Consider the following 26604-nt stretch of genomic DNA (forward strand, 5'->3'; position numbering starts at 1 on the left):
AAGAGAAGTGGCAAGCCAAGAAGTCTAAGTATTTCCTAGGCACAGAATCTCACCCTTGAAACACTTCTGAGGCACTCGGCTCGAGAAAATGAGATCGTTACTTTGCGGAGCACGCAAGGGGCCCGGAAACGTAGAGTTCATAAATCTCCCAATTAAAAATAGCGAGAAGTTTTGAGGTCGTAGGTTAAAACGTTCAGGCAGGAGCTAAGGGTATCAATTTTTGTGTGGGGGATTGAACGCTTCGATAATTAATAATCGTCAACGCCAGAGCTATAAACGCATCGGCAGTTTGGAAGGATTACAGACGTCACGACTAACACCCGGAAATGTACTCGAATTATTTATTGTGTACATCGAGGAAGGCATGAATGGAACCAATGAAAAGGCTATGGATGACAATATCCACGGATATTGAAAAAAAATACGAATATTCAAGCAGATTTAGGAAACAAGACCCCAAGGAGAATATTTCATTGCAAATAAGGACATTCTGATTTTAATAAATAATGACTATTAGTTTCACTTCGTATTTTAAGAAAAGCAAGGGCCCAAGAGAAGCAATTTAGGCTCTTAGGCTGCTTATAGAGCAGATAATGGAGGAAAGCAAACCGAATATCATCGAATTTGTCGGCTTGGAGAATGCGTTTGATAACGTGGAATGGCATTAAATGCTTAGGAAAAAAACAGTTCCTGCCAGTGAACATCGCAGGAAAAGGTAATGAGGTCTCTACCCTATACCATGTCGCAGACCAATATGTTAAACATGATCAATAAAAAATAAGAGCTGAAATTGCGTCAATTTCACGTAAGGAGTCATATGACGCCATTCTTGAGGTCCTCAAATCGGGCAAGACAGCATTTTACGGCTAAAAGATGGAATGAGAAATTATTATTTCATTGCATACAGTTCAGTTTTAACCACATAAATTCGATGCCAAAAATTACCCAAAGAACAACAATATTTTCAATACCCTGTATACCTGCAGCACAGTGTGAATACGATAACAGTCAGGAGTATTATACAAATTCACTTCTAACAATCCATTCTCTCTCTTTACACGAGAGGTAATCACAGATATTTATGATTTTCGCAAAGATCTCGATTTTATTAGTGAATTTATCAGGTTTCATGTACTGTTCTTCAGAATCGCATCAAAAGGAAAGCATTGGTTGGCATAAAAAATGAAATAGGAGTAAAAACAAGGGGTTCTAAGGTTACAGAATTAGAGCAAAATATTTTTTGACAGCGGTGACGCAAGTTAGTTTTCAAGGTAAATAAATTATCTCGATATGGCCACCGCCATATATTTCGGAAATTGAAAAGCGAATGACTCATTATTTGGTTAAAAAAAAATGAACCGTTCACTTTCGAATTCACCGCATCTTTTGACATCAAAGCACCTCTTTTCGCAATAAAGTTAATTGAAATATTAGCTTGATCCGATACCTTTCGACAAAAAGCTGGTTCACCGCTCAATGATAAAATTTATATTTGGAAGTAAAGATGAGGCAGGAAAAATGTTACGATCGTGCCCACTTAGCATTGGAAGGCATTAAAATTTACCTGGGAGCTTACTTCCACAATCAGCGAACAAATAGACACACTGTTTTACGGGCCAATCATGGAACGTGAACAACACGGGATAAGGATCTAGTTACGCTTTAAAAAAGAAAGAAAAAAATGATTAGTATCATCGGTAGCGAGTACAGTGGCTGCCTCTAGCTATCGAAGAAATCTTCAACTCACAAACACACACAAGAAGGCTTCTCGTTATCTAAGCAGCACGCACGCACTTTTAATGAACTACCGCCAGACATTTTCTTGCTTGTTCCCTCCACGGAGCGAGTGTAGGCAAGACCGTGAAATTCCACTTGCTTTAAAAAAAAGTCGCGGAAAAAAGGATCGAATATTCATGAAGACGCTGAAATAAATGGCCCTGCCAACCTACTGATTGGCTTCTTGTTATGCAGCAAGTGTCTTTCGGATGATCAAGAAGAAAGGAGTTTTATTGAATTAGGAATGAGGTTAGGAAAGGCATTTCAATCGAGGAATACCAGAAGGAAACTAAAACTGTCACTATACGCCATTCTTATCCACAAGAGTGGCCAACTTAGCACTCCAATTACATTTTTAAATTTTCATTTTATGCAAGCGAGATAGCGGCATGAAAATGGAGAGTTCGACAATGAAACTACACTATTTCCTCTCACGATGACGTGCGGGCAGTGTATTTTTTTAGCTATCGACCAGCAAACTGACTGAAGCACGCGAAATGTAGTGTATTGCCTCCTGAGGAAAAGAGATGAGAATTTTCCATAGGGTTACTGGGTGCCGTTCTACGTGTTTCGACGGTTACGTAATTCTAGAGTAAGTACACTGCGATATCGTTATCTCTTGAGCTATGATTATCATATTTGGATGAGAGGGGTTTGAAAGTGGAATTCTCAACCTTACCCTTCTACTTCACACCCCCACCCATCTAAGTAGGGTAAAAACAGCTCCAGAAACTGACAATATCGTAGTGTACTTGAGATTAGCGTACCCTGAAGCCACACGGCTACCGCAACGTATTTATGCTCAGTAATCTACGTAACCAAATGCTCACTTTCACACGTAAGGTATCAATCATGCGGGAGCTGTCTCCAGTACTCTGGGCTTGTTTTTCTTTGCTCGGTTTCAGTTTGTGTGTTTTGTTTGACTTCTAACAATAATGGAAGGAATAGACCATTAAGTTTTGATTCCGCTTGTTGCGTGATAAAACCTGTGATGTGGGACAAAACTTCAACTGAATTCAATGCAAATGTTGGTGGTTGCTTTCGGGAATTGCTGCGTAGCTAACGCTACACGGGTATTGGCGAAGACGGAAGAATATCATCCGCGTCTTATACGTGAATCCGTCGAGATAGCGAAAAGGCCAAATAACATCAATAGGGAGGATGGATATAACCTCAGCCGCATTTTATGGAGAGAGTTCCTGGCCCAATATAATGATCAACGGCTATCGCCTTCCGTGAAAATTCAAAATCGGGTCAACAATGGGTTAACGAAACCTATAAAAGCTCGGGACGAGAACGGTTTCCTCCCATTCTCTTGATAACGCTCCCAGTAGGAGGAGTGAAACGTTGAGTAAGAAAATGTTACCTATGCAGCAATTCCCGAAAACAATCACCAACATTGATAAATGAAGCTGTGAAACTCTTCATACGAAAGTAGGGTAGTTTCCTTCATCATTCATCAAAGGCATTGATTGCGATTCTTTACCAACCAATAGTGTATTCATGATTTACAAATTATTTGGTTTTAGAAATACCGGTTTAGGCTTTTCCCAGCATTCATACTTAGCCGTGGCGTTTTTCCCGCGCTTGAAAATTTTCAATTTTCATTTAATCTCGAAAAATAGATATCGTCATTTAAAAATCTAAAAGTGTGAAATACGTTCTCAAGGAGTAATAATCTTTCGATTTAGGCAATAAAAAAATAATAGGAAACCAACCTATTGCATTCAATGTACTTGCCGTGTACTGTGGGTGTACTTGATAATTACTTAACGGTCGAAACGCGTCGTACGATACACAATAAACTTGTGGAAAAGTGGGATCTCTTTCTCGTTTACAATCGACCATCAGCCAAAGCAAATTCCCCTCATCTTATTTTCTTAAAGTCCATCATGAATTCCTGGCCAGTATTTGTCTACTTTTCATGCGTAAGTATATCCCCATCGGGTTCATTTCAACACCTCCCAGGGAAGCCACGGGCGAATAGGATTTCGTGCTTTATCGACGCACCTACTCCAAGATATTTTCTCGTGTCGTCCACCGGGTCGGATCCTATCGTCTGGGCGTCGACCTAGGATCGAGGTTCATTTTCAAAACGAGATGGAAGCAGTCACGGATCGAAACGTCGCGTCAGCCCAAGTGGGCGCCTTAAACAGGTAGACGACGCGAGAAAAAACTTCTTAAAGGAATTAAAAAAAAAAGTCTTGAAGTTAGGGAAACGACGAACGTGCGGACTAGTATTATACATTTTATAGGGAACTGCGATTAAGGGCATCGCTCCATTGGTTTGATAAGGTTTTTTCTGGAATTTTTGTCGAAGATGAGGCTGCCGTAAACGATAATTTCATGTGAAACAAAGATTACCAACTTACCCAGTATTCTAGATCAAAAATGTAATGAAAATCAAATTAAAAACTAATTTTTAGAGACATTAGTAAACCAGCTCCAACAGGACATTTCACAATGCAAAAAAATAATGTGGTTACATATAGGAGTACAGTATCCTGTTCGCAAAGAGCAGCCGCTGTTTGGGTTGACCGATAACAAGCCGAAATCATTTCACTCCTGAGGCCATAGATATCAGGGCATCGATAGCAGGGACCTTTTAGATCACTTATCTCCCCGCCAATGTAGCCAGCAATCTGGAGTGGTCCTCTGAGATACATCTATAGATAAGAGGTATCCATGGTATTCCAGGAACGCAACAACGTCAATAGGTCACTTGCGTGGATACAAGTGGGAAATTCGGCTAACGCAAAATTGGAGAACATCTGGTAACATAACCCACGGAACATTTACCATGAGACTTCAGGAACCTGGATTGCGCAGTGGCCCGGAAAGCCAAAGGTCTACGGTTCGATTCCCAGTCCAGGAGAAATTTTTCTCATAATGACTCATGTATATTTCACCACCGTTCACTCAGCAGGCTCGAAATATTACACATTACCGCCACGTGCCGCTTTAGCGCAGGTTCGAGGGTCTCAACCGTTTTTGGCTTCATTGAACTCCTTTCTCCCTCGTGTTAGTATCCTTGATGGACCGCGAGGACCTAGCATCTAGTACCATGAGCCTCGGTACAATGGCCATGGGAATTCAAAAACCTGGAAAGGTCTGCGAAGTCTGGTCAACGATCCGTAGTTCGAATTTCGATCCAGGGGAATTTTTCTCATGGCAATTGATATAAATAATTCAAGCACAAGGGATAGCTCAAATTAATTATTTAACCCTTTCAATAATCACAGAGTATTTTCTTCCGAGGAAGTGCCAAATAAAAATAATAATCGGAAAGAATTTTTTTAATGTGGGCCAAGAGACCAATAATTCTTAAGCTACCATGTAATTCAACACGTAATTTAACCACTACGTTAGTCTGGACAGGTGAGGGTAGAGCTTAATCCGGCCAAAGTCATAAGCGTCGGAATTGCTCATATCCAGGGTAAGAGGGTCACCTTCTTTCCCTGGGCCGCATCTAGCATAGATTTTTAAGGGACGTCCATAGATTTCACCCGGGATATAAACCCGAGCCCATTGTTCAGAGGTCCAACGTCATACCCACTTGGAAGCCACTCTCCCCTCCACATTACTATGCGCCGCGTGATTCCTGGGATGCCAGGTTTCTTACCCACAATGTGGGTCAATTGCTGATTTTGAAACTAATAACATATATAAGGGTTCCAATAATTTATTGCCCCCAGGGAGGACTAAAAACTAGTGGTATGACAGATAGTCAACAGGAACTATCTCATCTGTTCTGCCATAGCATTTCTGAAACATTCAGAAACAGTCTTACAATTAGTCAAAGATGATATAATCAATCTGAGATTTGTTGAAGATGAATCTATTATCCGAATATTTTATTCCTGCGATACGATTTTTCCTGGATTTCTCGAAAGGAATTACAAGTCCAAAGACTTTAGATTTGCCTCCTAAGATTATAGGGAGCGGTAAAAAAGGATAAAATAAAAGACAATGATGATCAAGTGAAAGATTTCTTCTAAAGAGAATCTAATTTTAATCCTTCGTCCATTTCTGATCATCGACTACGCTCCTCATAGAGCTAAATTCAACTACATGAGAGTGAATCGGTCGGTGATTGTTTTTCCGAAAGCTTTTGTTTGTACAGCGACCAAAAACTAAGCATATTTAGCAGGGTCTCTCCAGCTCTGCGAAGAATCCTGGGTTGTCGACCAGGAAATCTTAGTAAGTATAGTTTGTGTCCCTTCAGCCCTCAAAAAAGGATCTTTTTTGGTTGGATGCGTGCGTAGGTGTGTGTCTAAGAGAGTTTCGATATTCCGGCTGAGAGGCTGGGATTTGGTCCCTATGATAAAACTTCACTTCCCGCACACCAACGCAGCGATTAATTTTTCCCAAGGAGGACGAACGTTGGGAGATATTATGCGTGCATCGTAGTTTTTAATTTCACGTAGCCCCTTTCAAATTACAACCCGGTTGATGATTGCGGGATACAGAACGAAGCTTGGAGTTGCAGTGAAAAAATATATCCAAAGATTTTAATAAATGCAAGGCAGACCGGATTTCCGCACTGGAGTAAACGGGTGGACGAGTGCATCGCATACCGATCGGCCAGCCTCTTCACTGCTAGTCCGCATATCCGCCTGGAATACCGTTCCGAGTGAAGTGGACGACCTCTTCGTGGGGAACGGGATTCCCCGGCGGAAGTGAAAAAGGGGGCCGGTTGTACTTTATCTTAACTAGTTTACTTATTCGTTGAACAAAACTAATCTCATATTTCTCCAATCATAAGTTTTAAACAGTCCCCACACGCATGTGTAAAGTTTCGAGCCTGTCGCGTGAACTGTGGTGAAATTTACATGATGTGTCATTTAACACTAGAACCGCTGAACTTTCCAACCCCTCCAAAACCGCGGCATGGGGCTTTTTTGCCCCATTGACAAAATACGTTGATCCTGTCATGTTTAAGTATAATTGACGGTATTTTTGTGGTTTGTGTGAGCAAAACACGTGTTTAGGTAATGTTTAAAACGTTTTATTAAGTATATCTAGGAATACAGTAAACTTATTTTGACGTGTTGGTTGAAAGCTCAGACCTGCAGACGCGCCGGGCTGAGGTGACGCGGCCGGCGCAGTGCACAGATTATTCCCTTCTGCGCTTCTGACTGGCAGAATAACGGTATCTGTGCATCGATCCCCTTCGTAATAAACTGTTATTATGCTAAATACAAAATAAGCGTACAAAAAAACTGAAATTGTATGTTTTCCCCATATGGGACAAAAAAGTCCCACCCCGCGGTTCTAGGTAAATCGTCGTTTTTCTCGCGAACCAAACATCGTACAATATTTTCGATACGACCATTCGAAATAGCATAAAAAATGAGCAAAATTCAGTAAATTTCAAAGGTATCAAACCACTAGTACATGAATGGCAAACATTTGCAATGGGCGATGGGACAAAAAAGTCCCGTCCGCGGTTCTAGTGATAAGGCCGTTTTACACGGAGCACGGAATTGGGCAGGTTAGAGCCGCATTAATTTCTAAAATGGCGTGGAATTGCGCGAATGCATGAACGAAATTGGAACAGGGGCTATTTTGCCACCTCACGTCCACGCATTCTCGCATGTTGTCTAGCAATTCACCGCTTTACACGACGCAATTTTGACTGCGCCTTCGTACACACGTCAGATTGTGCAAGTACGTGCCCCGTGTAAAACGGCCTTCACAATTGGCTTGAGATGAAATTCCCTTCGACCGGGAATCGAACCAAGGATCCTTGACTTTCCCGGCCACTGCGGATACCATAATGCCAACTAAGTTTCAGAATTTGCATGGCAATTATATCGAGTCTTATAATGGTACCAGATATAAGGCTCTCGCGATTAATGAAGCCACAACCGTTTGAGAACCTCAAAATTTCGCTTAAGCCGCGGATGGCGGCAATGCGTAATATTTCGAGCCTGTCGCGTGAATGGCAGTGAAATATAAATGAATTGTTATGAGAATAAAATTACACTGGAATCAACTCACAAACCGCTATTCGTTTCCCGGTCCAGGGGATATTTATCTCATGGCAATCCATCCAAATTACACCAGCATATTTGAGTTTACATAGAGTATTAATAAATACCTGTACCTCAATAATGAAGAATTTTTCCTTGATTTTCTGACACATTGCCTTTTCATTTCTTAAGATATCATCTCAATATTCAGGGTGTACAGAGCTATTTCCAGAAATAATTAACACGTCTGTATCTAAAATATGAAAACTTTACCTGACCGAAAATGCCGATGCATAATGTTCAAATTTCAACCAAACCTGACACGTTCTAATTTTGGGAAGCGTAAATTGGTTAAAACTTGGATTAAAATATTTAAATTATCAGGGTACATAGGGAAGAAAAAAAATTCTTTCGTTTCAAATGTGAAAATTTTATCTCAGCATTCTTCCTAGTTCAAATCATCAGCTAAATTTTAGACGCAGATTCTCAGTGAATGGACCTGCTCTAAACACCCCAATCTTTATGTATTTAGTTTGTTGCGAGTCAGTCCGTCTGCATGTTGCCCAGTCACACTTTAGGGTCCATCTCAGTCGTAGCAATAGCCACAAGGATAGGGTTTGGTACGTTCGACGCTGACTCTCTGCGCGCACATTTTATACTTGCGCTGTAGCTCGACAATGCGTAAAGTTGCGGGCAAAAGACGGACCAAAAACAGCCTGTCCATAACCGGGGCGCAGCTAGGAAATAAGGCTAGGAGGGGTTTTAGGCGCAACTAATACTGGGGTGTCTGAGAGTATGGAATACCCGCCAGGGTGAGCGGGAGGTGTGGGGGCCCTCACACAGATAAATTTTGGGATAAATAGTGAGTTTTATGGCTTTCTGAGGGATATTTTTATAAATACTTATGAAATTCTATAAGTAATGTTAATGCAATTAAGTAAAATGGATTTAACTTTTTTAAATTTCTGAGCTCTGGGGGGTTTTATCCCCCAAATCCCTCCCTCGCTACGCCACTTGTCCATAAAACGAGCGACAAACAGTGGATAGCAACAATGAATACCTGTCGCCCCAATGCAATGGTTCTCCATTGCAAAACTCTAGCAACCAGTAACAGGTGCAACACTATGATACGATAGGCGACAAGGCAACGACCGGTATCGCAGCAGGGTCGACCTGACCGTGGGACAGGCACATTGGCACTGCTAGTCCTAACTTTTAAACAAACAATACGTCTGCAGGAATATTTCTCGGGTTTCCCACCGGGTGTCGTATCCCTGATGACGATGACCCCTGATGACGATGACGGACTTAGTCATGGAAACGTTGGGAACTACAACCCGATACGACACCCGGTGGGAAACCCGAGAAATATTCCTGCAGAGCATACGCCGGGAAAAACTCAGATTCTAAACAATACGTCATGAAAGTGAGAACAAATACGACGGATCTAGCAGGAGGGATGCGTCCCCGCTTAGAGAAGACTAAGGGTAGTCGCATAGTGGGGGGTAAGAGGTGAAGGTGGAGATAGAGGTAGAGGTTGCGGTACCTCGAGGTAACACAAATGCATTGTGTGTTACGGGCGCGCGCATAGTCAGCAGGTCGACGTAGAGTGTACCTCGCGGTTCACCAGGATGTCGCGCGGGACCGCTTTCAAAGGCAAACGAGTTTGTCTTTCGGACGGTGTGTCGCAAGGTATATATCGGGAGGCTTCTTCGTGATTGGTGCGTTCAAGGCCCGTTTCATGTGACATCCTAATATTTTCCCTAAATTTGTCAGGGTAATACTTAAGTTGCAAATACAGATGGTGATATTCTTCCAGATCTTGTCGCGCTTTGATTTTTGGGATGAACACTGAATTCGCGATTACTTAACGGCCAATCAGCCACCACTTACATGCTGATTACATGTCGTCACCATCACCACTACTATCGTTTAACATTTTAAAAATGTTACAATCAACCAAATAACCGTTATATGTGATGCCACACGGTGAAAGACTGGCTCATGGTCGAGGTTGTGGGAAAGCTGCATCCATAAACCTCTTTACTATGCGATACTACCTCGACCTGCACCTCAATCTCCACCTTTACCTCGACCTCCTCACTATGCGAGTACCCTTAGGGAGGAGTGAGGTTGGCACAAAATAGTTGGCCCAATCAAACTGCGATGACCGGAGGAGGACGGCCAGCAGTCAGGTCCCCTCTCTTCATTGTTGTTGATTTTTTCCCCTCCTCTTTACCCTTCGCCCCCACGCACTTTTTTTTTGGCCATCATTCTTACTCCGTCCCCCGAATCTCCAGGTGGCCGCGCTCCGTCCAGGAGACCCTCCTCCCCTTCAGACGTTGGACTAACAAACCGGTCGAATCAAAGTGTGGCCACGGACGCGAGACGGGAAGGCGTGCAATTTATTCACACTTCCCACCCACCTCCCCCTCATCACGCCGCGATTCTCCCCACCACAGAAAAGGAAGGGGAGACGGTGAGAATACGCAGGGATAGATGAGAGAGGAATGCACACGCCAGTAGGCTAACACTTTATGGTACGCATGGGGGTGAATATTTCTCGGGTATAACACCGGGTCAGGTCCTCCATACCTCCTTCCAGACCGAGGACCTGGGAAGGAGATTTGGAGGACCTTATCCGGTGTGGGACCGGAGAAATTTTAACTGCCATTGTTCAACGGGAAAAACCAGACTTTACAAGTTTATGGTACGTATCATACAGCGACGTGGTCGAGTCCGGGGTCAGCTCTACCTTAACATGTCCAACCCAACCTACTCCTGTGGCTATGTAAACCCATATGATAATAGGGTGGTTTCCTATTATTTTTTATTGCCTAAAATGAAAGATTATTACTCCTGGAGTACGCATTTCACGCTTTTCGATTTTTAAATGACGATATCTATTTTTCGCCATTAAATGAAAAATGAAAATTTTCAAGCGCGCGAAAACGCGACGGCTAAGGATGAATGCCGGGAAAACTCCGTGTGACATCGTTCTGGTTCACGCTGCCGTAAGTGAGGTGACCTTGGGGCGAGGCTTTGAGCGCTGATACGACGCAGATTGCTAACAGGTAGCAGAGTACCCTGCTAGCAGGTAGCGCTTGGCTTAAATAAGGATTATTAATACCTTATCAAATGAAGAAATCTTTCCGACCTTAGCCAGTTTTAATAAGTGATTATTAACACATGTTTCCCTGAGCTCTGCGCCTCATGCATGCATTGGTAATCTCAGACGATGTAAAACTCCTATCTACTTGTATAGAAACTAGGTCCCTGTGACGCCACGTGGAGTGGCATCGCATGGGCGCCAATCTGCCCTTTTTCAAATGAGGATAAAATTGACCATTGCCATTCGTCTAAACCGGTATTTCTAAAACCAAATGATTTGTATATTATGAATACACCAATGGTGGGTAACGAATCGCAATCAATGCCTTTCGTTTACTTTGATGAAAGAAACTACCCCATTAGCCTCGTCAACGACCCACCTCCACCTTTCTCCGTCTTGTCAAATCTCATCGTGGCCCTAAAATTATTGTCACCAAGGCATTTGTATTTATTCAAAGTCCTAAAACTGTTTTATGCCAGAAGTGATATATGCCGAGTGGATGTGATAGATACAAATATAATTTACGGAGTGAATCATGTGTAGTAACAAAGAGACCAAGGTTAACGTTGTTTTCTTTACATGGGGCCGAAGTTTTGTCATTTACTGCCCGCAAAAATTTTAAAAAATAAATCACTAAATAAAAAGTTAAGACTTGCCAAAGACTGGCTTTTTTCACAAGAAAAAATTGAACATTTACTTTTGTGTTATTTCTTTAAAATGCTCATGTATTATTTACTGCATTATTATGTTATTTCATTGGCATGCATTTTTGTTATTTGATGGTGGCTCAATTCTGGTCCTATGACGTTGGAGACCACCCAAATTCCCTTTCTTTTGTTACCTTGCATTCAGTTGTAAAATCAAAATGTAGGAGTAAATAAATTATTATTATTATTATTATTTCTATTTCTGCTCCAAGTGTTATTGTCAGTACTTCCTTCAGTACTCGCTCTTTCCAATGCGGTCCTGGTCTTCCTAGAGGTCTTCTACAATCGGGTCCAGTATCATAAACCTGTTTTATCACGCTCCTCCCTTCTCAATATATATGACCCATCCATCTTTGCTTCCACGTTTGCTTTTTGTCGTTGTAATTATATCCATCTCATTATAAATCTCTCTCAGTTCTCCATTCATTCTCGTTATTAGGTACACAATTTTTATTTACTACTTCGCTTTCACAGGATATGAGCTTTTTATTAAAATTTTGCTAGTGACTAAATTCCCCAGCCGTAGAGAATTATAGGTCGTAGCAGTGCAATAACTATGGGGGGATAAGGGGATAGATCCCCCCGCCCAAAGCCTTGGAGAAATTAAAATAATATTTAAAACTATTGCCTAGTTTTGAAATTTTAAAATTGCATTTGCTTGTAGTTAAATTTTTAGAGTCAAAATGATTAAAATGTATTTCCAGACACGTCATTTTTTCAAAACTTTTCCCGGAACCCCCGTTGCCTGTAAGTGAGGGGTTCCCAACCCAGGCCCCTTCATCCCCCCATGGTTTAATCCTAGTTACGTCACTGGGTTGTAGTACTTATAGTCTTATGGATCCTGGTTTTCGATTTCTTCTTAAGTAATTTGCTGCTCAGCAGCTTGTTTAGACCCCAGTGACATCTATCCACTGAGTTACTTCTATACATGATTTCATTTTCTTCTCTATCACTACTAACTATTGTTACAAATAAATATTTAAATTAGTCACTTGAATAAAATCTTAAGCACTTTCAATGGTAGGGCTCTATTCATCGCCTCTCTACACCTTTTACGGGTTGCTTCACAATAAATCGGGATAATTTGGATCAGTTACAAATATATATCCTGCTTTCTTTATGTCATGGTAAAAACACGTATAGATAATGAACGATAAATATCGGAAACAATAGTTTACCTCGATAGAAAAAAAAACAGTGCGAGGATGAAAAATCGATATTTTTAATCCATTTTGGAGAAACCAACGTGCCCAATCAGCACACTTCCTCTTTAAAGATCACATAAGCTGAGATTGATCTTAGCTCTGTATAATTAGTAACTGATTAAGAGTGAGTTCAAAGTTGTCAAATAAGACACTGCAATATTTTCACTGAATTCTTATTTAAACTAATACTATCAATACAATGATTTGTTAACGAATATTAATAACTGCCGTCATATCGTGCCACATATCCTGCAAAAACACCCAATTTTACCTTCCCCTCCCGAGTGCATTTTTTAAAGCAGTATCCAAATTTATCACATCCCCAGCCTAATAGCTTTTTCCTTCCATCCTTTCGTTTTTGTGGCTGATGGCCCCAAAACCCTATTTGGAGGCTGGGAAGGAAACACGAAAACGGTCAGGGGATGGTTAATGGGATTGCAGCATGGGACAAGGGAAGAAGACGGTGGAAAAGGTCGTGAGGATGAGAATAAAGAGCCAAGGTGCGGAGAGAAAGGTACACGCGGACCGAGGGGTAATTAATGCAAATTTAGCATTTCCGCCCGAAGCAAGAGGGAAGTTGCCAAGGGAGGAGTATGGGGGGGGGGGGAGGAGGTTGACCGTGGCGCGACCAGTAGTATAGGAGTGAGCGATACAAACATCGATACAAACACACACATCCTGCATATATTTACCTATGCATCGATACACGATACGTTTCTAAATTAATACCGGATATTAAAATATGATGAAATTGTAGGTTCCAAGACAAAGGACAAAATCCCACAGGACCTTTACGAGGGAGTATATCGAGTGCCTTGCTCATGTGGGAAAGATTACATCGGCGAGACTTGCAGATCGTTGAAAATCCGATTGCAGGAACATCGAAAGGCTACAAAGAACAAGCAGAACCAACTTTCGGCCATATCCGAGCATGCTTGGAATGAACCTGGACATAACATACTCTTTCAAGACTATAAAATAATAGCAAAGGAAAATAAATACTAACCTCGCCTTATCATAGAAGCCATTGAGATAGCGAAAACACCGGCAAATTTTAACAGAGATCAAGGCAATCCCCTGCATAACGCATGGAAAAGGATTCTCCAACCACCAACCAATGGGAGGCCGGCATTGAGAGATGGACAACAACCGATAAATGAGAGAACAGCCGCGGGATGAAAAGGCCTATTTAAGGCGGAAATTTACCGAGGTACTTCACCTTCGACCTGAAGACGAACGCTGACTAGAATTTCAGCGAAACTGTTTTCGCCAAAACACAACGGACGCGGTGAAAACCCGAAGAGAATGCAGTGATCATCATTAGAGATGCGTGAAAATCGAAAGTGCCATAAATGCGATATAGATGCGATGTGCGCAAATAAATGCAACAAAGATACGATGACTGAACTTTTATGATATTTTTACGCAAATCTGCCTTTTCGACGGCAAAATTCGTAGGTACATTTTGTGCCGAGTGCAGTTTAAATGCTCCGCCGACACTCACCGCTTTAAAGCATGTGAGCGACTGGCCAGCTGCTAGTCGGCTGGGAATCCACCACACGACTCGCCCGAGCATGGCTGCGAACTACAAGTGGGCGCGGACAAGCTACGCCTTCGCCACTACATGTCTTATTACTTAATTTATTATTGTTCTACAACATAATTATTTAAAATATTCTGTATTATGTCATATAACTGTGTTTCACTACATTTCATCGTCATCTACCTCATTATGCAAATATAAAATAGACGCTACTAACAAGGGAAATACACGACCTTCGCATCGCCGATCGAGCTCAAATTTTGCGAATCGGTAGTTTATGGGTACAAATGTAATATGCCGAAGCGAGACGACGCACTTCTCGTAAAATTCCGAGAAAAAAGCAATTAAAAATCGTTAAAAATGAAGGTACGCTATATAAACTGTTTTGAACTCTTATGTTAAACAATTTGTCGACAGTCCAGTGGATACGGTGTCCGACTGTGGAGGAGAAGGTAGCGAGATCGATGCTCACTCAGGGAACCTTTTTTTTGTGTTAATTTTTAAGAATTTTATTGTTTAAATTTTTAAAGTTCGTTTTCTTATCTTCGTTACTACTATGGAATATATTTTTAAAAGAGTTTTTTTTATATTTAAATCAGGAATGGATCAGCTTGGGATTAGGAACTGAGGATGAAGGGTGGATAGAAACCCGGCGTCGGCATTAGCCTGCTCTTAACGAAAGGCGCCAAGGGGACCACGGCTTAACGTCCCATCCGACGGACGGTGCACTGCACAACTAGTGTAATCCACATTACACGCAGGGATTGAATTTAGGAATGCCCCTTAATTCTTTACCGAGATTTGGATGTGGAAGGCCAGTACACTGCCTCACCACTCCAGTTAATCCTTTATTTGCAATTTTCAGGATGGAACTCATCATAAATACATGTAAAGCAAAGTGATTTGTGGCACCACGAACAAGCAGAAAAGCTTTTTTCTCGGAATTTTACGAGAAGTGCGTCGTCTCGCTTCGGCATATTACATTTGTACCCATAAACTACCGATTCGCAAAATTTGAGCTCGATCGGCGATGCGAAGGTCGTGTATTCCCCTTGTAAGTGCGATAAAATAAAAATGAAAGTGCGATTTTCACGTATCTCTAATCATCATATAATGTAATTGCACTATCCCACAATTCTTTTAATGCCCACGACGCGTTTCATCTGATAAAGCTATCATCTGTTAGAGGACCGACAAGAATAGTTTATTCACAGGAAATCAGCTCGGATTTTATGCCGAATTCAACGCTTTTCGACCTCATTGCAAATCGAGTGTCACCTAAATTACCGAGTCTTAAATCTCGGATAACCCGAAGAAATACAATAAATTCAGGCGCGCTAGATTGGAGGTTCGACATATTAAAATAAAACATAATAGCATTTTACCAAATTATTTTAGTGCGCACCACGCGTTTCAGCTCACAGAGCCACTATTCTTGTCGATCTTGTACCAGATGATTGCTCTGCGAGCCGAAAAACGTCGTAAGCACCGAAATAATTTGGTGAGATGCAATTATATTTTATTTTAATAAGTTGAGCTTCCACTCTATCACGCCTGAATCGATTGAATTTACTCGGAATACCGCAGATTTAAGACTCGGTAATTTAGCACACACCTGATTTACAGTGGGTTCCACTTACGATGGATTCGGCATGCTATCCAAGCTGATTTTGCGCGTGCTTTACAAAATTTCAAAGAATCAAAGGAGGGTACAACACCTACATCTCAGAGCTTATTTAGTAAAATGGACATAATTTTAAGAGTGATATTTACCTTAGAATATTTTATATCATGGGTACACCATTTCTGCTATTCCATATTTGGATTAATTCTCCTTTCTAAGCATCCCTGACGTTGGAATACAAAAAAATTCGAAACATTGACGAAGAATGATTTTTGAATCATTCAAACTGAAAATCTTCATTATATATTTTTAATTGGAAGGTGATTATGACTGCCGTTATAAAAAACAACCCGCATATTTTCAATCAATACATATTGGCCGATCGTTACAATCGAAAAATATCGAATTTCGATACATCGGTATATTTTTTATGCGATGCACATTCCTCTGGGTGTGGCACCTCTTTGGGTGAAACGGATAAGGTCGTCAGCGGAGAACACAGTTTACCTTATCCACTTAGACACTTCTTTCCCTCCAGGGGGAAAGCCTCCACGGTGATTGAGGCAATCATTAATTCCGTTGATAAAAACAAAACAAAGAAATACTCGCCTCGCTCGTAATTCCATCCCCTCCTCCTCCTCCTCCTTCCCCGCTACACTTCCAGTGAGCCTGGAACGTGTCTCCCTTGACAGCTGGACATGCGAAAGCGTTCCAAAGCTCGTCAATTCGCAACGGGATTGGTCTCGCGAGCAAACTTGTTTCGGAGTGACTTCGCGCTTTCGATATTAACCGTACACCTCGTACAGCAAGAGCAAGTTTTATATTATAGGGCAGCAAAATGTGAACTAAAAAGAGTGACAGTGTGCGGAGAAAAAAAAGTGTAGCTAAAACTACCACAGTCATCATGGCTGAAATTCTCCGGGGTACAACAACATAAATCTTGGTTCAAATTTACAGAATCCTAGCTCGTATTGCCAGAACCAGTCCATCATTATGAGCCAGAAGTTGAGTAGCGGCTGCCTTGTTAATTATACCAGACAACGGCTTAGGGACCATCTAAGTAATACGTAAAGCTAGCGTCTCACGGTCAATTCTTCCGTAAATTTATTCATAAAAATAGCAATTACCAGAAAATGTAGTAAATCTTACCAGATTACTTTCTACTGCACCTTATAGTAATTGTAACCATGAATCTGGTTGGTTCATATTTCACTACACTGTACAGTAAAATATAATCAAACCCTAGTTATTCTAACTAAAACTTTTTTAAAGCACTGAAGGAACAAGTGACTTTGTACGCAGTCACGCGCACGGGTGCAAAGTTAAATACACCAAAGGAGGAAGTTCGCCGTGAAAAAATATTTGACTTAGCCGGGATTCGAACCCGGATCTCCCGATTGCCGGTCAGGCGTGCTACCAGTTACACCACCAAGCCATCTTCTCAGTCGGGAGATCCGGGTTCGAATCCCGGCTAAGTCAAATATTTTTTCACGGCGAACTTCCTCCTTTGGTGTATAAAACTTTTTTGTTAGACCTCTTGTGGTACGTTGCTCTTTGAACTTGCCAGCGATTCCTTCCCTCGATGAAAAGTTCTTTCTAACCGCTAAAATCTAAATCTTACTAAAAATTTCGACTAAATGAAGCCGAAATATATTGACGCCAACAACTCATGAAATATGGGTGGCAACTTCGGCGTTTTTTTTTCTATTTTAAACTTATAATGTAATGGCTTCACTACTAGGAAGACTTATTTTGCAAGGTAACAACTTATATTTCCCTTCCATCTACTAAATTCTTAAAATGAATTTCGATTTCGGATGTGTGAGGAAGACCCAATTAGTATATCTGGATTTTAATCTAGGGTATGCCACATGAGTTTTCCATGGTGAATGTCATCCTTTTGAAGTTATCTTTCGTAGTTACTCGAGTTTCTCAAAATTATGAGATATTCATATTTTAAAATAGCTTAAAAATTCACACTAGACTCACTAACGTGATTAGAAGAGGTAGGCCTCCAAAACACTATATGCCTTTCATCACACGGAATGAAATACGAATTTTACGTTGCATGAGTCACAAGGGATGATTGATTTTCTAAAATTTACAACATATCCAAGGCCTCAACTGTAATCGTGGTTCCCACCCAAACTGAAATATAAAGTTCACGGTTTTTTTCAGGTTTTCACGGTCTAGATGTCGTCAAATCCACGGTTTTTAGATAAATTATTTCAGGCAAAAATATTGATCACGTAACGATCACCGGCCGCATGTTAACTAAAAATTTGACAAACGCGACAGACGCCGTGAATGCGAACGCAGCAATGAAAGTGCTATCTCTCTCTCCTGACGTCGCTGGCAAAATTCAGCTCCGGCTTAAGTTTGTGAGCGGGAAAATGGAGGGAGCAGTGTGCCAGGGAAATTAACCCGGTAACGCCTGAATTAAAAAGTTTCTGCGATTTTTGTGGTAATCATGTAACTAAATGTCAATGAAATTCTGAGTCATTAGGTGCAAAATTTATCCTTTTACTACCACTACTAGTTACGCCCAGTGGTACCATATGGTACCACCAAAATGTTTTGCATCATATCATCCCAAATATTAGGCTCACATCAAATAACCATCCCTTATTTGATATAAAAATGTTGTAACAATAATAATTACACAATAAAACTTTTGTATTAATAGTACATAAGGCGTAAGTAATGATAATCGTAATGCTTGCTCTAAATAATTCCGTTTTTTGGGATAGTTGATAATTCTCAATTTTCAAACGGCTCTAAATGCGTTATTTACAGCTTTAAAATAGCAAACTTTTCGGAAAAATGTTATTGACAATATTCTTATAAATTTAAAACTTTCAAAAACCCCATTAGGTTTCGATAAATGACAAAAAAAGTTACGTTTAGCACTACACTCCCAGCTGGTACCATTTGGTACCGCTAGGCGTCAACGGGTTAAGAAGTGTCTGAATTTTCGCCAGGGTTAATGAACACTTTGGTCACCAGTCTTCCGGCTTTGGTACAGGCTCAAGATCACTGTGTCATCACGGCACACGGAACAACAATTGCGCTTAAAATATACGTGTGGTGATAAATGCGTGGACACTGTCTGCGCATGACTGACCATGGAACATGATCGACACATCAAGTTTTCTCTTGCTCTTTCAATCGTAGTTCTAAAATCAAGTTTAAGAGATTTTTAAGGTCTCATGGCGAAATTCACGGCTTTTTCCAGGTTTTTTCACGGTAGAAAAATTCACGGCTCATTCACGGTTTTTAGGTTTTCACGGTTGAGTGGGAACCCTGGTAATGAAATCACAATACATAACTTCAGTAATATTTAAGATTTCAGAATATGGAATAGTTAAAACGTTTCCGTAATTAAAGCGGATGAAAGAGGCCAAGAAAGAACAAATGAACTCGACCCTCGGTTTTCATTGCGCACAGGTTCGTTGTCGAGCCATAACCACCAGCTTGGAATTCTTCCCGAACCGGATGCGAATGTTTAACCTTCAGGAGTACAAAGCAGTGAAGCTTCACTCTACAGTCCAGCAATTTATCATGGTTCTCGAGTCGGAAGATAATGAAACGGAAATACTGCTATACGTTACACATTCATGCTTAATTTAACGTAGCTTCATTTCAATAACGAAGATACCTCCTTCGAGATAATCCGCAGCTCTTGTATATCTATTGACCACGATGCTGATTTTTACACAGTAATTTCATGGTAGAATATGCTGATAAACATGATAATAACACGATCAGAGAGGTATATAATGTAAAGAAAAAAATACTGCATATGATATATTAATTTTGGCATTTAAATGTGTTTTCCATGTGTCAAAATTTCACAAAGAGATAATTATGTGTACTGATCGCGATCTAAACCTATATCTCCCGAACTCTACGGCTAAAAAATCCAAGATCTCTTCAGCCACTATGGAGTTTTTGTTAAATTTAGAGGATAAGAAGGTTTATACTACCACAGTCTCGAGGTCAAACGGCAGGTCTATCAATGTTCGAATCCCGGTAAAGGCAATAGATTAATCCTCTGCAGAATTTTCGCACCTTGTGGGCACTTACTGGAGACTTGCTGAATGTATTCCACCGTATAGTCCATAGTTAGTGTTTCCCTTGTTAAGATCAAAGGCCCTGAGAAAATACTAACTCTGCCAATGGCGATTAGGATATATTTTCGATTCTATACCCATTAATAGACCAAAAGATTCTCACAAACATTTCAATTCGACAAAGTATTCCATCCACGAGTGTTGGAAGCTCAGGAAGCATCTCTAAAAGAATAAGTAAGAGACATCGCAGCACCGACGAACAAAGAACATTCAACGGTAATCATTATGACAATGGTAAAGAAATCATGTTCCCATATTCAACACGACTGAAAACGAAGGACATTCCTTAAGACATGAGGAAGAAATAAAACGTAAAATAGGGAGACGAGCACCACACACATATTTTTTTCTTTTAATAACAAAATCTAATGAGTAATTTAGGGTTTGACAAAGATATCCCATCACGTAAATCATTATCCTACGCTGTGCCATGTCATACATATATGCTATACACACATTATTTCAATGTATGATCAACCAATTTCTTGTCAAACAACAAAATAATACCCATCCAATACCACGCATCACCTTCTTTATTTGTCTGTTTTACTTTCTTAGTATATCCACGACGTTCTCTTTAATCCATGCTATGCTATTAAACTGAGGCAGCATACTAGATTTTGAGGAGAAAAAACATAAATGGTGCTCATAAAAAAGATTTTTTTACTACTGAGGAGCTTAAAACTACGCTATAGAGTTATGGATAAAAAGATGCTGCAATACCAGCCAAGTCAACAATATATCTTTGCAAGAAAAATGAGACTAACTGAGATTAATTAAATCTGAAAGATTGAATTAATCTCAGTGGAAATTGAAATTAAATGAATAATTAAATGATAAAAAACCTTCAATTCAACGCATTAAAATTTACGTTTCTTTTAATTCCACCAGGATCATTTTTCCGTCCCTCAAGTTGATAGCTCCAACGTTAGGGATGAAAATAGTGATCGCTAGACCCATCATTTTATGAATCACACAGTGGCTCCCACCATCCTTTTTTCCATCGTTTATTCCGTCATTTTCCGTATTCACAACTGTCATTTAATTAAAAGCCGAGCGTGGCGTTGCAGTCGCTGTCACCGTCCATGCGTTCTGATTGGCTGAAAGACAATACCAGTGATGGTTTAAACGACGGGAAAAGGGGCGTGCCGAGTGATAGAAAAAGGGATGGAATTTCTATCCCTGGAACCATCGCGGAAAATAGTGTTAAAAGGCCCTTATTTCCGCCATCATTGGAGCGATCGCTGGAACAGTCCCTCGAAAGGGATGGAAAAAATCATCCTGTGATTCGGACTTTATCATCATTGGAGACTGCCATTTTTTTTAAACTACAACAAGAAAATGATTAACAACTGTAAAAAAATGCTTTGGAGCAAAAACGGCCAGGAAAACACTATTACAAGGCCACAATTACTGCGGTAGGGTCATCTTGCTAACTACTACTTCCTCCGCATTCTGAGTGATAAATATCGAATTGAATGAAAGCAACTGAAGGATTTTATTACCACTTGATGGTGGATATCATGAAAGGATTATCATGGTGGGCAGGCATGCTTTCAAATCCAATTTCTCATCCCTCTTCCACTATACTGTAATATTAATTCCTCCTTCCACGGTTATCTTTATAGACACTCTGGAACTAGACTCATCGCCAACAACTCTTATAAATGCAAATCCTGATAGCGAGAGGGATTAAACGATCAGTTTTACCGGCACAGCTTTCCCTTTTTATCACATCGAAGATGCCTAGCAACGACAGGTTTACGAAAGACAGGTGCACACCCATGCTCTTGGCTCCGCCGACAAACGCCGCACTGAGGATGGCCTGGGCCGTATATTGCCCACACGCTACCTCCAGGATGACGCGCCGATCGACGGGCAGAATATGTAGTCCCCCCAGATAACGATCGCAGGCCGGTGATAACGTGCGTCAACGTCGCGTCGGTCTCAGCCCACCTTCGCACCATCCTCCCTTTCCACTAGGAAAAGGATTTTAATTCCACGAGAGGCGGCGGTCTAATCCCACATGCTCAGAGCGACGTAATCCCAGATGAGCAAAGGCAATATAATCCCTTTATCGATCGAAAGAAAAAAATGACCAAAAATAGCACCATATATCGATAACCAATGAACAGGTAACATCGCCACATCGAGCGATGACGTTGTATTTTATCGCCGAACGGTTTTTAGGAGTATATAAAAGCAAATGACTGTTCCCGGAATCAATTAAATCGACCCTTGAGACATCGCGGCAGGGACTTATAAAGTTGATGAATGTTAATTTCCAAGATACCGAGCAAGGGTATGTTCAACTATTTTTCATTTCGTAACAATATTTCTTCCAATTAGTTTCTCATCAAAATAGCTCAGACTGCGTGATGAAACAAAAATTGCAGCAAGCAAGAATTAAATCCTCTCCGACGGATTTCAAAGTACTACATGAAGTAAGTAACTTTGAAAATAGTCACTCGCACGGGTACAAAGTTATGTGCACTAATGATGAAATTCGCCATGAAAAAATAATTGGTTTGGCTGCGATACCCAAACCCCAATTTATTATTAACCCAAATATTGTTTCAAGTTGAATTTAATCCTTGGTATATATTTTCGAGGGAGTTCCAAATGCCCGGTGTTCGGATGAATCAACTAGCTAATTACAAGTATTGATAGCATATAGTATGTAAACTAACGATAGGATAGTGTAGCAACATGATAATATCTTAACCTGAGCAAAGCGTGGAATCACAGTAGTTGAAGGTAGTTGGAAAAGCCACTTCCCGCTCCTCCAGTCAAAATCGCCCTCACCCATCAACAAATAGTACATGAGTCTGTCGCCTAAGCATTCGGCATCAATCAGCCCAGAGAAGATGGAAAAGTATTATATAAAAACTTCGGCGGAAATGGAGGGCCCGAACCGGGAGGAAACATAAAGCCTGAATCACACGATCATTTTTTTTCGTCGCGAAAGTAATCACTATCGCAATCACTTTTCCCGTCGCGAAAAGCGATCGCTCTAGTGATCATTTTTCTGAATCACACGGTCACTCTCGCCGTCGCTTTTCGCATCATTTCCGATATCACAGCTCGTTGTCATAGGACCCACATCACGAAAATATATAGCGTGTCTATATCTTTGTCAATATCCATGTCGTTCCCACAATTGTCAAACGCTGCGCTGCAATCACACCATACGGTTATGCCTTCTGATTGGCTGATATGCGGTTTTAGGGACGGTTTCAGCGATGGAAAAGCGACCGGACGAGTGATGAAAAATAGCGATGGGAATCCTCATCGCGATAGTGAAAAACAATTGCCGGCGACGCTGATTTTGCGAGTGATCACTCTAGTGATCCCGACAGTGATCACTTTCACGACGAAAAAAAATGATCGTGTGATTCAGGCTTGAGTAAGATTCATATCATTCCATCTAACTCAACTCGAAGGTTAGTTAGGATAGGTGAGGGTAGAACTAACCCCAAACTAAGTCACAGGCGGATGAATATCTCACATTCAGGTTAGGGGGACCAGTTCCCTTCCTGGATCACCTCGCATTTCGAATATTTGGTAAGCGGGTCACCGAAGACCCCCTGGGATTCGAACCCGGGACACCTCGATCAGAAACCAAGCGCTACATCCATCAGACTGCCATTCTCCACTTAATATAACTAGCAGTCTAATTTTAACAATGACAAAAACGAAGAGATATCATCAATTGATTTCACTTTCGTAGTCAATAGAAGTCAAATAAGCGCGTACACGAAAGCCTCAATACATTAATTTTTAAATTTTCCATCATTGCTGAAAGATTCATTTTACCCGAATATTAAATTCCCAGATCATAAGGAATCTGAATTAATAGATTGTTTTATTTTTCTTTTTTTACCGAACGATTTCAAGAAGGCCAACACCACATTTGCATTATTTTCCAACGATTTTTAAATATAAGTAATAGATAATTGGTTCCCGAAATAAAGCTCTATTTTTAGCGAAACTCGAAAATCAAGTTGATAGAAAATCAGTTTGTCTAGCTCAATGCCTTTCAAAAATTAATCGGTATCAATAACATGTAAATAATAAGCAAACCACACGGACGAAATTAAAATAAAACTTTGATCAGTTTTACCTTCATAAACAAAACAAGAACATAAAAAATGCACGAAGGCATTGGAGGCATTTTATGGAGAGCTGCGAGTAGGGATTTCGATAAATGCTACGAGTTAACTGTAAAAATGGAATTAAGCCATACACTATATATGTCTGAAATTGGAAGCTTTTCTGGCTGTTCCAGTTTGAATAACTATCCCTAGGTATTGCTCCTAATAGAGTAGAGTGCCAAAAATGGACCGTTTTATGCCCTGAAACTTTTTTGTTGTTTCCGAACAAAAGAAAAGCTACAATAAAACCTAAATGAATGAGCAAGTAAGAGAGCATAGGATTTTCCTTTGTTTGTAACACGTTAAGCCCATGGTACATTACAAAAAAACCGGTAAAAGGTATCGAACGGAAAAAAAGTACACGTAAATTTTAACACCTCACTGCATGAATGGTAATTATTGCGAAGCCTTAACACCTCCGGAGTCGGGCGATACTAAAGCAAAAGAATTTCAAAAACCATGACCTGCACCTGTGTAATAGCGATCCAGAGCACAGAATTCCTCGACACCCGAGAGTAATTCTAGAGATTTTTTTAAATCGCCTTTTCTTTTTGAGGAGCCGAAAATTGCCCCGTGACCATGTAAGCCGATGCGTCTTAATGGGCGATAAAATTATTTTCTCGGACGAATTCTTCTGCTCGAGCTCGCCAGGGGGCATACTCAACGGCTCAGAATGAGCCACGCGAGCGGCGGGATGCCTTTTGATTGGCTCATGCCGGCTCATGGCCGCTGAGAATACATAAGCATGCGAATATATTATCCCTGCCTTTCATCGCGGAACGCTAAAAACATTTTAAGGAGATATTAACGTGAAACAAAAGGAATACAAATCGCCTGGCCTCACTTTCCTCGCGGCAGAAAAAGGAAAATAAAAGAAAAATAATGATGTCCGGCAAAAGACGGGTAGTGTTACAAATAAAAATAAGTAAGCTGAGATACCGTCTTCTTTCAAACTAGTAATTAGTTTCTAGCACCAAACACAATTGGCAACGGGAACTAATCGCAACTAGTCGTTGTTTGATAACCGATTAATACCATGATTTTTCGACATTTTCATTTTTTACAGAATGAAAGGGAGTAGGCCTTACTGTGAATTCAAGAGGGAAGTCCATTATAAGAAGGACACTGCCTGAATATTTCTTAAATACTCCATGCGAACTACCTTAATTGGTAGAATACTTTCATAATAATAAATAATAAGTATTTTTTCAAACTTTTTTTACGCTTCTTGAACAAAGGTATTATCATTTTTTTAAATTGGAGATATCAACCTTCTCTATTTATAAATTTTGTTGGAAAATATTAAGTCGTGAGAGAAAATAAAGCTGTAGAAAATATTTTTTTCACTTCAGCATTTATAACGAGGAATAAATAAAATTTGAATATAAGATCATCATCAAGAAGCAATACGCTGATGTTGTCTCATAGAATAATGCGCTCCGAAACGAAGCCTCTGACGGAAAAGAAAAGGCGAGATTAAAAAAAAAGGAAAAAACTTTGCAATCGACGCACTGCAGTTGTTTCGCTCGGAGTGAAAGGATGTGTGGAGGGGGGGTGGGAAGACGAAGGGGGGGAGAGAGGGGAAGGGGTGACAGGTGGGGGAGGGGGCGTATGGGAGGGGTGGGGGTTGCATTAATGGGAGGGAGATTGAGTCGGGAGATAAGGCGAAGAAGGATGGGGAGGGAATCTGCAGGCGAGAGAAATGTGGAAGGAGAGCGTAGTCGCGCCGGCAAGCATAGGGAGAAAAAATGTACAACCACACACACGACAGTCCCTTGCCAAAATAAAATACATCCACAAACTCCACGCTAAAGCAGCGGGCTCTCACTCACGCGCGTGAAGTGCTGCACACACGACGGCGTCACGCCAATAACGGCGCTCGCTTCCTGCGTTTCCGCTAGAGGCCCGAGCCTCGCATTCCCTTGCCAAAGAAGCACCCTTTTCCACGACAGTGCAGCTTTATCAGCATCCTATATATTCATATAGAGAAAAAACAATTCCTTTGGCAAGCGAATTTTCAAAGATTTGCACACGATATTTTGAAACATTGGGTTGCACAAAGGCGGATTCTAACTGTGCTATAGGCTCAAGTGCTCTTATTTCTTGGATTTTGAGAAGGCATGCTTCACCCTGCTCCCCCATCATTTACAAAATTAAAAAAATCCCACGATGTTAAACAAAATTGTTGCATGTTCGTGAAAAGCATTACTGTTTACAATAACTATTAAAATACTAACAATTTTAGAAATTTACCCTCCAAAGCCAAAACTAATGTTAAGTGCGACCCTAAACTTAACAATTTCCCTAAAACTTAATGGATAGAAGGACATCTAAACCATGGAATGTAAGAGAATTTTGCTTTTATTATGCCAAGA

General features: G+C 40.7%; 2 protein-coding genes and 1 non-coding gene across 3 annotated transcripts in view; 1 reads left to right on the plus strand and 2 right to left on the minus strand.

The window, feature by feature from the left end:
• The window catches only part of LOC124166053 (coiled-coil domain-containing protein 174), a 543217-nt gene that overhangs the window by 331601 nt on the left and 185012 nt on the right, over nt 1-26604 (minus strand). The window lies entirely within an intron of this gene.
• The window catches only part of LOC124166055, a 343561-nt gene that overhangs the window by 220412 nt on the left and 96545 nt on the right, over nt 1-26604 (plus strand). The window lies entirely within an intron of this gene.
• On the minus strand, nt 17306-17377 carry Trnaa-ggc. Its single transcript has one exon. It is a non-coding gene; the product is annotated as a tRNA-Ala (tRNA).

This window comes from Ischnura elegans, chromosome 9 (assembly GCF_921293095.1).
Source record: "Ischnura elegans chromosome 9, ioIscEleg1.1, whole genome shotgun sequence".
Classification (NCBI taxonomy): Eukaryota; Metazoa; Arthropoda; class Insecta; order Odonata; family Coenagrionidae; genus Ischnura; species Ischnura elegans.